General features: G+C 36.3%; 1 protein-coding gene across 1 annotated transcript in view; it reads right to left on the bottom strand.

The window, feature by feature from the left end:
- Positions 1–12,104, bottom strand: part of Sgcz (sarcoglycan zeta) — an 862,223-nt gene that overhangs the window by 777,139 nt on the left and 72,980 nt on the right. The window lies entirely within an intron of this gene.

Below are 12,104 nucleotides of genomic sequence, written 5' to 3'. Positions count from 1 at the left end.
AAACTTTTTTAAACACTCTTCTTTTCAGATTGCTTTTTCCTAATTGCTGCATCAGCACTATCTGCAGTTTCACTCATGAAAAAAGAAAAAAAAAAAAAAGGAAAAGAAAAACCTAACAGCAGCAACAAAACATCTACCACCTTACCATGCAGAAAGATTTTTTTCTGTGCTTTGTTTCAATGCGTGAGTTAAATCTAACTGCCGCGCCCCGCGCCCCTTTGTCTGTGCTCTGTGCGCTGGCACCCAGTTTGCGAGCTTCGGTCAAGGGGGCTGGAGGTTAAAATACACAAACATTTTTTTTTGGCAGCGACACGGGTCATCCTTGGATTCCCCAAGAATGTCCCCTTTATTGTGTTCATCAGCAGATTATATAGAGATAGCCAAGCCCCAGCCAAACCCACCAGAAACCGCTCTCCTGCCATCAGGAACTCCTGAAGGTCTTGTGCTCAGAGCAGCTGTAGGCACTCAGATCAGGGGATTACAAGAAATTCAGGATCTGGGGTCTCACTTCTGCCAACATTTAACCCCAAGAGCAAAACAAACTTCAGTGTTTCACATCGAATTAAGACAAGATAGACAATATCCAAGGGATTGGCAGCTGAGTCTGTATTATCTCTGTGCAGGAAAAGGACATGGGTGGATTCTTAATTACAAATTTCAGTGGACAGTATTAATATCAATGTTTGGAAAAGTTAATAATTTCCCTTTCTAATTTTCCAGAAAAAAAATCTATTTTTTAGCAAGAGTAGAATAGGACATCTATTCCAAGTCTCTGTTATTTAATACTATCAATGAAAATAAAACCAATCTAGGAAATTAATATTAAGCATATTAGATTTGGCAGCTTTATCTTTTAAGCATGTGCTGATTAACATCTACAATATACTTGATTAAGGCAGATGACTGAGGCCAATTAATTTTGTATTTCGCCTTTGTGAGGATATTTCATAAATATTTTAGCATCTTTTTTAATCAAGCCTTATTATCTGCATTTATACTGCTTTTCCATTTATAGTAAGATGAAAACTAGAAAGAAAGTCATCCTGGCATCAGATGAAACAACTTTGGGTAATGTTGTCTCGCAGTCTTACCTGAGGCATTAAAGTGTTGGAGCACGGGGAATATTGGATACAGGGTTTATTTTGTAACTTTGAATATTTGATTTTAAACCCTTAAAGATAAACTCAATTATAGCTCTTCATTTCTCAATGACAGGAATATGGTGAGGAGTCTGTCATTAGGCAATTTCACCTTTTATGAGCATCGCTGAGAATACTTACAAAACTTGGCTACGATATTATTAAATGCATAATCTGACGACATCATATTTGAAACAGGAGGCCCATGGCTGAACAAAATTTTGTTGTGTGGTACACGACTTACATAGTCAATAAACTCCTAGAGAATCCAATTTAAATTGTGTCAAAGCCATGCCCATGAAGAGTCACAGTCTCTAAGCAGAAAGTCTTTACAGATATAAATAAAAGGTTTCTATACAATATTAAAGTACATTTATTTTTTTCATTTTCAGAATAAAATTTGTTCAATTTTAAGATATTACTTGAAACAGAAAACTTACAGTATGGCTATATAATAAGAATGAAAACACTGGTAACATAACACACTCCTCTCAGGATATATGTGCACTACTTAAGGACTTATAGCTAATTGTATATCATATAAGTAAAATCTCTATAAAATATTTTTATAGAAAGTTTTATGGATGGTGCTTTTTAAATTATATTCTTAAATAAACCTGAAAAAGTCCAAAAGTGAACACCTATGTTAGAACTCTTAATATATAAATATGCTTTTTGAGTCTTGGTGAGGGTGTGTGTGCAGTTTCTTTAAAATAGAGATGAGCATGAAACAATTGTATTCAATGTCTGGTTAACTTTTTGGATAGACAGTCCTTTATCTGTATTTTTAGGAAATTGTTACTGCCAGAGTTTGAACCAGCATGCCCCTACTCTCACACTGAGAATTGCAAAAGCAGAGTGATTTGACTTCATTGAGACACTTAGCTTATAAATGCCCAGCATGTGGTCTCATATTTATTTCAGGTTTGGAAAAGTCAATGGTCTGGTGATTGACTCATTCCAAATTAGAGATAAATTATGGTTCTAAAGATTCAATTTACTGTTTTTTTTTTTCTGTACTATTAGGTGAATTGAACGTTTCCTAGATGCAACTGTTTTAACAATATTTTCTCCCAGAAATACAACTGAAAACTTTCAGATAAATAAACACTTCCAAAGGAAGCAGATCGGCTTCAATTGAATCATTTTCACTGATTTGGTAGTTTAATCTAGTTTTCATTCGTAAAGAGAGCTATGTGATGACAGAACATAGGAAAATGACATTCCATAATTCTTCCATTCACAATTTCCAAGCCTAGGAAAGAAACAAAGTCACCTTGTCAAAAAAGATTCAGCAGCTTATTAAAATGTGTAGAAATCTGTGTACGCTGTTTTCTAAACATTTACCAACATTATAAGTGGGGCTGCATGCAAATGGAGAAATGCTGTCAGCATTGTTACAGTACAGGAGGCAGCTTCTAGGAATCCTGGTCACTCCCTGAACCATAGCTCCTTATTTTTGGTGGAATGAATAGCAGCCTTACAAAATAAGGTATAGAATGTTTACTCTCTTTCCATGTTCATTATGCAGGGCCAGGATAACTTCAATACGATTTATCTCAATCACTGCCTTCTAACTCAAAAATAAGAGCATTGTGTGGCTCATACTTAAAACCATCTTGGAAAACATCTCAGGGTCTAGACATTTGCATGTGCTCTCCTCTGTGTAGCAGGTGTCAGTCACATCCACACAAGGTAAGTAACATCCCCTCACCGAAGTGTTATTTCTGATGGGGAAATGGAATGAATGGAGGGACTCATTTGGGAAGTACAGCCAGAGTAGTGTCTTTGCCTTAGGAGGTGGAATCAAAAGGAAGACTTGAACTGAAGGCATAGAGGACAGAGTTTAAAACAGAAATGCATAATCTAAGTTAGATTAAGAAAATTCCAGGTAGATAAATCAAATTGTTTTGTACCATCATTATAGACATATCTGCCATTAGATAAACTTGCATCTATGCTGAGGTTAAGCAGGACCAATGTTAAATATTTTGCTTTTCTCCATGTTTCCCAATACTTTCTTTCCAGACCAACAAATGAGGTAAATAAGCATCTGTATGAACAAAACATATAGTGGTCATGTTTCCTGAGATGTCCCTTGGTATCTGCTTTTAAATGAGAGAATTATCACCAAACCCAAATAATGATTCACTTCCTTGTACAAAGCTCTCTATGCTAAAGCTTCCTACTTTTTTTCTAAATGAAAGATTTGGGCTTTGGGAGATGCCTCAGTTGGTAAGGTACCTGTAATGCAACAAGAAGACCTAAGTTTTCTGATCCTCAGAATGCATGTCAAATTTAGTCCTGCTAGCACATGGTTTAGGCTGTAGAAGTAAAGATAGGTGGGTCTCCAGAGCTCATGGGCCAGTAAATCTAGGCAACCAGTGAACAGCAGGCTCAGTGACAGACTGACTGTGTTTCGAAATAAATAAATAAGGTGGAATACAATAGAATAATGTACATGATATCAGCTTTCAGTCTATGAATGAATAATGGTCAGGAAGAAAGCTAAACAAAGGAGATTAGATCCAGAGTTCTTGCTTTGAAAAGAAAAAAAAAAAGGAAAGTTATGTGGGATAATGCTCTTGTACCCTGTAAAGATTGGTCACTTGTATTGGTTTTATAAAACAACGATTGGTCAGTAGCCCATCAGGAAGCATAGGTGGGGTGACCAGACTAGGATAATTCTGAGAAAAGGAAAGACTCTGTCTTCAATCACCAGCAAGAAGCAGAGGAAGCAAGATAAGAATGTTACACTGAGGAAAGGTACCAAGACATGTGGCTAAATATAGATAAGAATTATAGGTTAATTTACATTGTAGGAGCTAGTTAATAATAAGCCTGAGCTAATAGACTAATCAGTTTATAATTAATACAAGCCTCTCTGTGTTTTTTTTGGGGGGGGACTGAATAGCTTCAGGACTAAGTAAGACAGAAACTTTCTTCTACATACAAGTTTATACACACACCAAAACATATATAGGCATGTACACACAAAGGCACATATACAGAAAACACATAAATAAGTAGATAATCAGTAGAAAGCCTTGTAAATAATCAATACCAAATTTACTGTGGGGAAAGTGAAGAGACCTACTGTACTGTTTACACATTAGGTATGCTGTCCCTAAATCGTCAGGAATAAAAAAAAAATCACCAGAGTGTCATAAAGATGTTACTATTTACTGATAAAGAAGTCAGTTTTCCTTATTTAAATTTTCACTCTTTCTGTCAATGAAGCTGTTTTTAATAAATACAGTTTGTGATGTGGATTTCAGGTTTATGACATATTATTTTGGAATTTATATTATAGACTATAAAATAGTATTGAAGATCCTCTTTGTTATTTTTTTTAATATTTTTTTATTGAGAAAAAGAAGAAAATAAAACAAGTTTCCACCTCCTCCCAGCCTCCCATTTCCCTCCCCCTCCTCCCAACCTTCTCCCCCTCCTCCCACCATTCTCCCCCTCCTCCCATTCCTCTCCCCCTCCCTCTCCAGTCCAAAGAGCAGTCAGGGTTCCCTGCCCTGTGGTAAGTCCCAGATCCTCTTTGTTATTAAAGATATCATAGAAATGACCATGTTATAATCACTGAAATTGCACCATGATGTGTCACATTCTAGCAATCACTGTAAAAGTCATTACTATTTTGAGCTGATTAAATCCCAAGTCAGGTTTTAGTAGAAAATTTCAGAATTACTGTTTATGTGTTAACCTGGTAGGTAGTCTATGGTTTAAGACCTTACTTAGAACCTTTGAACAATATAAAAATAGCAGGAGCTAAATCTAGTAGTATTCTTGAGTACTTTGTCTCCCTGGGTAGATTTAATCTACATAAAATTCAATATCCTGGTCTTTAGGTAAGTAGAAATAATTTTCACCTTTAAGAATTAAGTAAAATACTTTTGTTGTATGATAAGGCCACTCTTGGGTGGTATTGCTGGGTCCAGGGGTAAGTTGATCCCGAATTTCCTGAGAAACCGCCATACTGCTTTCCATAGTGGTTGCACAAGTTTGCATTCCCACCAGCAATGGATGAGTGTACCCCTTTCTCCACAACCTCTCCAACAAAGGCTATCATTGGTGTTTTTGATTTTCGCCATTCTGACAGGTGTAAGATGGCATTGTTTGTGATAGCCAGAACCTGGAAACAACCTAGATGCCCTTCAATGGAAGAATGGATGAAGAAAGTATGGAATATATACATATTAGAGTATTACTCAGCAGTAAGAAACAAGGACTTCTTGAATTTTGCATACAAATGGATGGAAATAGAAAACACTATCCTGAGTGAGGTAAGCCAGACCCAAAAAGAGGAACATGGGATGTACTCACTCATATTTGGTTTCTAGCCATAAACCAAGGACATTGAGCCTATAATTAGTGATCCTAGAGAAGCTAAATAAGGAGAACCCAAAGAAAAATATATAGGCATCCTCCTGAATATTAACCTTCAGCAAGCGATGAAAGGAGACAGAGACAGAGACCCACATTGGAGCACAGGACTGAATTCTCAAGGTCCAAATCAGGAGCAGAAGGAGAGAGAGCACGAGCAAGGAACTCAGGACCGTGAGGGGTGCACCCACACACTGAGACAATGGGGATGTTCTACTGGGAACTCACCAAGACCAGCTGGCCTGGGTCTGGAAAAGCCTGGGATAAAACCGGACTCTCTGAACATAGCGGACAATGAGGACTACTGAGAACTCAAGAACAATGGCAATGGGTTTCTGATCCTACTGCACGTACTGGCTTTGTGGGAGCCTAGGCAGTTTGGATGCTCAACTTACTAGACCTGGATGGAGGTGGGGGGTTCCTTGGACTTCCCACAGGACAGGGAACCCTGATTGCTTTTCGGGCTGAGGGGGTGGGGACTTAATTGGGGGGGAGGGGGAGGGAAATGGGAGGCGGTGGCTGGGAAGAGACAGAAATCTTTAATAAATAAATAAATTTTAAAAAAAAGAATGAAAAAAAAAGAATTAAGTAAAATAGTATATACTAAGAATTGATCCCCTATTAGTGATTCAGCAAATGTGAGGTGCCAACTAATTTTACCACTATTAATTCTAAAAGTCCAAATATTATGTCACTGCCCTCCCTACAATGATTTTATAAATATTTAATTAACATAAATAACCATATGAGCTATGTCCTCCATCAGTAGTGGTGTATATATCTTCATTAGCTTCAGAGGATAGCTTTTTGTTTACTCTGAACTTTACCTGTTATCTGTCAAGACAGTTCATACAATCTGTCTGTATCCCAAATTACATCAATTTCTATTTTTTGTGTTATACTCAGCAGAGTGGAAATTGAGTGTGAAGAGAAACACAAGTCTTTTTTCAGTCATTGCCATGATGAGTTGTATATAATGACAGAAGTAATAACCACCCAATAAGTAACAAGAAACTGACATAGCATTGATCTAAAGGTCTATTTAAGCAATAAAGAAGGTGTGGTAGAGAAATGAATGTATAGGAGGTAGGAAATTACACACCTCCATTTCTTCTAAGGCTTCTTGGTAGTGAAAAATTTCTGAGGTCCTAGCAAGACTTCTCCCATGTTACCAAGACTACTTTCTGCCTGTGCAAACTTTCCAGCAGGCAGGTGCTTCTGTTGATCTCTGCAATGAACTCTGAATACTGGGTGATGGACCATTGATGACTGTGTTTGGAACTGCCAGGATTAAGGAAGTGAGAGGAGAGAGTGAGGAAGAAAACGAAATCTATTTGAAAATTCAACTTTGAACTAAGCGAGACAATTTTATGACGTCCTTCTATGAGATGTCAGCACCTTAAATAATACACCGTCATGAGTATTTTTTATTAAGTTATATGTTTAAGATGTGAAAATAGATTTATTTGATCTGGGAGTCCCCTCTGTGTGCTGTGATTACCATTAATGAATAAAGAAACTGCCTTGGCCTGTTGATAGGGCAGAACTTTTTGCTCCAGTCATTAAGCCTGCTGCTTGCTACCATGCTCTCCCCCTATAACAAACTACTATCTTTAACACAAGCCTAATTTAATTCTCCTACAAGTTGCCCTGACCATGACATTTTGTTACAGCAGAGTAATTAATAGAATGTGGGATGCTGGTAGATTTGATTCTATATATGTCAAATTGGAAGATTCCAATGCCCCAGCGTGTTCCTTTTAAGCCCATTAAATTCAGGATGATATTAAGGAAAACTATGCGATTTTGCTTGAGAGTAGGGATTACATCATATTTATTCATTCAAAGGATACCTTGTATGCCGTCTATGGTGCAGAGTTGTCTGAGTTGAGTTAGTACAGTGGTAGATAATTTATAAGCATGTGAAGTCACAGTAGCATCTTGCTAGTCTGGAAAGGAGTACTGCACCGCTGCTGCCCACCACCTGCCAATCAACCTGACAAAGATTTCAGATATGTCACCTTCACCTTCATCCCTGTCTTATTTACAAAAACAGGGTAACTTCAAACAGTAAGAAATTACCAGGAATGGGTGGGGTTGGGAGAGGAGAAAAGCAAGGAGGGAGCAGGAGAAGAGGGAGTGGAAACAGTTGTAGGTGTGTAAAAATGAATAAAAAATTTAAAAATTAAAAAAAATTGATTTTTTCACCACTTACTAAAAAATACTATTCATTAGATTAATAAGTAGATTATGATGAGGTTGTATTGTCCTACAATATTTCATGACTAATTACTTTCCTTCGCTAGGTACATTTTCAGTTGCTAAGGAACCAAATATCACAGCCATGGCTATCAACAGAAGCATATGTGTATAATGTAAGAATAATTATGAGACAGCTACTGAAAAAATGTAAGCCATGGACATTAGAAGTAAGGAGAAGTTAATTAGCTCACCTGTTTCAAATACAATATAAAGTCTGATTGCCCCCACAAGGAATATTTATCTGGGAAGGACCTTATATATTAGTTTACCATTCTGCTCCTCTAGACAGCACAACTCTAGCCCATAGATGTTTAAATGCTTTTCTACTTTAGGGATAAATAACCATACTTGTATAAAAAGTAGAGTGAGTTCTCTAAGACGCAACAAGGTAAGTATACTAGGAAGCAGAAATAGAACGTGCTCAGAAAAACAAAGGGGGTCTGGGTAGTAGTGGTGCATACCTATAATCCCTGCACTCAGGAGGCAGAGGCAGGAAGATTTCTGAGTTTGAGGCCAGTCTGGTCTACAGAGTAGGGTTCAGGACAGCCAGGGATACACAGAGAAACCCTATCTTGAAAACCAAAAGAAAATCAGTAGGGGAAATATTGCACTCATCATATTCTGAGTCTCCAGTTCTGAAGGGGTATACTGGGTAGAGCTGAATCATAAGAATTTAATCTAGCACCCTTTACATTATGTTTGTTATAAATTACATTTTTCTGAAAACCATAACTAATTTTAAAGGTATTTGATTTAATAACACTGTCACTACATTTGATACTTGTTGCCTTCTCTTAACATTATCAGTATAATCTGTTACTTATATGTATCATTATGTTACTTGGACTTAATATAATATGTACTTTATTTCTTCTGTCAAGGTACCATGAAACATTAGCTGTCAGCATCTTTGACTTAGTGAAATAAAAAGTGATATGTAATCAGAAAATCGATTTCCACAGGGTTGATGTCACAGTTTTTGGCAGTCTTATATATAAAGTACTTCAAAAGTATTGTTGTATTTTTTCCTTCATTTCATTTTGTTCTTTATTGTACAGATCTATACAGCTTTAAAACTACTCCTGTTATTTTTTTATATTTCATGATACTTTAAAAATTGACTTCTTCCCTTTTTAAAGGCATGTATTTTCAACGCAGCATGTTTAGAAAGTGGCTCGGCAATGTTATGCCATTTATTTATTTACTTATTTATTTTATTTATTGAGATATGCTTTGCCATTGTAGAAATATGATTCATCTCAATAGGCTGACACCCCTCCTCTTAGAAGTAATTAGCTTCTGTCCGTTTCCAGTGTCACTAACTACACATGGAGGTTCGTTCATCTTAATTATTTCTTTGCCGAGCATTTTCTAGTGCGCTGCACCCACTGTTCTGTTAAAGCCCACATTCCACCCTCTGTTTTGTAATCTCTATATTCATGAGGAAGTTTGATAAAGCAATAGAAATCAGATTTGTTTAACATGACCAACTCCTGTGACTAGTAAACTCTCCTCTTAGTTTTCACATATTGCATTGCACTTGATTTTCAAATTTCTGCACAGGGTCAGAAAATTGATCCCTTGGTCAAGTGTGGCTATCTCTCTTCAGGATTTCTGGCATTTCTGTGAAGGCATGCTAATTATACCTTTTCTTTTCTCCCTGTTTTGATTGGCTGTTAAGTTAGGTGGTCCAGTGATAAAGCTAACCAAACATATCACAAAAAATAAATATAAGTTAATAAGAAAGCATTCTCCAAGCTCAAAAGTTGTCAGTAAAGTTACATTAAAGAGAGTGAAAGTGTAGTGAGGGAGACCAAGCTATGACGCCACTGATTCCTTTGAAAACCCAGATCTGCTAAATGGAAAACAGGAGTGTGAAGCTTCTTCATTCTTTCCTCCTAGAGAATGACAATAGAGACATACAGATGTGATGAGGCAGAAAATACCTAAACATCATGGCTGAGAAATGTGTCACTCCTGCAAGATAAAAGACATGTTTTTATTCCTCTGCCTTCTCAGAATTGAATCAAATAACAAAAGGAAAATAAACAGATAAACAGAAGTGTAGAGCAGGACCATGGAGCTGAAGCATCTTCTCTGTCAACTCCATCTGTTCCATGGGTGCCTGTGAATTGACGAAGATTTAGGAAGCTTACAAACATGGAGAAACTTGAAATTTGTGATGGAAAAGGATGTAGAAAAATAACTAAGTGAAGTATTTGAAAGAAACATTAGATCTGGTTGTGAAAAGGGATTATAATATAATCAAAGAACAAAAGAACTTACTCTTATGCCGTGTTCACAGGAAAATGACAGCATTGCATACAAAGTTTTTAAATGTGCAAGAATATACAATCCATACATTGGTGTTTGGAATACAAAACAACTGAATTTTTAACATTTCAGGATCAAAGTTCTTGAAAAGTTGAGAAATACAGTTAGCTGAGTACTTTGTTTACTTTGAATTACAGTTTTGGAGAATTTTGCTCAGTTTTTTTTCTATGTATGAATATAATAACTAAAGGTTATTTGGGGTTGAAAGAAATTTTAGGTAGAAGAAGAATATAAAACAACTACTCATTTGCATTACAGTCCTCAGAGTATTATTTTTCTTTGAAATTATATATGAATTAATTTGGAATGAAATTGTATAAAAGCAATAACAAATGCATGAAATTATAAAGTTACTCTTTAATATCTGCTTATTTATTATCTTAATAAATGTCATTTTGTTGGAATATCATACATTAATTCAATTAAATTAAAACTGCATAGCAATATAAGAGAAATACAATTAATCACCCCAAAAGCCCTAACATAGATTCTCAGGAAAAAATAATACATCAAGTGTTCTTCAGTAGATAATTTCCCTGTGAGTCTGTGAGAAACAGTAGTCATTAAACTTGATCTAGATAATCTTGAAGCTGTCCCTCAACTCTGAGGTTATAAATTATTCAATGTGTGTGTCTGTTTTCAATGTAATTGCTGAAACAGTGTACCTAATACATGAGCATTGTTAGTTGAACAATAATTTTAAGCTCGATGCAGCTAAACTCTGGAACCCCAGAATCTGCTTTCAGACATTGGTGAGTTGATGTCTCTCGCTCACTGACCTACCCTCGTCTCTCACAAAAATAGAAAAGGAAAATACAAAACATGAAAAGAAAGAAATTGTGGGAAAAAAACTCATGTCCCGGGTTAGATTTGTGTTGTTGGGTAAAATAAAGCCCTGCGAAGAACACTTAAGAAAAAATGCCCAATCAGAAGCTCTTCCACAATTACACTTGACTGAAGGGGAGCCACCCAGATGGGACCCCAGCACAGACAGACACTGGGAAATGATGGAATTCTGCTCTCAGAGAGATATTTTGATGTGGAGGGTAGAAATTGTGAAGAAGTATTAATTTTCTCATATAATATGTAACATAAATTACTGGTTTTTTATTTCCTGAACAAACTTTATAAGATGCATCTTGCATTTTTCTTTACTCATAATGGATTTAGGCTTTTTTCCCTCTGGGCTTTTGGCAAAGAAGTGACTGTCTAAGTAGAGGGACCAGAAGGCCTACTTTGACCCTTAATTCTAATTTATGGTTGTGTTTTTTTCATTCTCAGAATGGTCCTGAATTGGCTTATAATTACAAAGTCTCTTACATCAAGGTCAATTTTGGAAACGAAGGCTTTCTACTTGACTAATTCTTTGCAACAATACATTTGTAAAATAAAACATGAACATTACTACCTTTTAAATAAGTGCATACAGCATCTCTCATTTTGACAACAATAATGAAGTCAATAATTGGACACAATAGTAGCTGGAACAAGCTGAAGATTTGATAATCATTATACTGCCACAACACACTGAGTTGAGTATTCCATCAATGGTCAATGAGCTTTATTTTAAAAAAGAGATGCTTAGATGCCAGCCTTGATTTGTGTTCATTTCATGCCTTCCCATAAAAGTATGCTAAGGGTGTTGCCCTATGACCCCAAGTGTTATAGCATGGCGACTTCCTCCATAATTAATTACCAATCCAAAGGTTAAAGCAGTTTTCTCAGTAGTTGGAAGAATGACAGTGTGCTCCCTTAATATCCTGTTTCTCTTATCAGTCAACAACTTTTGCCTGACTAGTACAACTGCTGAATTCACTATATTCTTGAGCCTCAATTTTACTGTGGTTGGTAGTAGTGAAGACACCAGTAATGCTCCAATTTCAAGAGTTTGTCAAGAGGCAGTATGGCTTGTTTGCCCAGCAAGCCTAGATGTTTGAGTTATAAATGAATTTCACACACAAGCTATTACAAAAA

Source organism: Microtus oregoni, unplaced genomic scaffold (assembly GCF_018167655.1).
Source record: "Microtus oregoni isolate MIOR12 unplaced genomic scaffold, Mior012 000096F_ref0000112, whole genome shotgun sequence".
Classification (NCBI taxonomy): Eukaryota; Metazoa; Chordata; class Mammalia; order Rodentia; family Cricetidae; genus Microtus; species Microtus oregoni.
The sequence above is the reverse complement of the archived record's forward strand: the minus strand, read 5'-3'. Positions and strand labels throughout refer to the sequence as shown.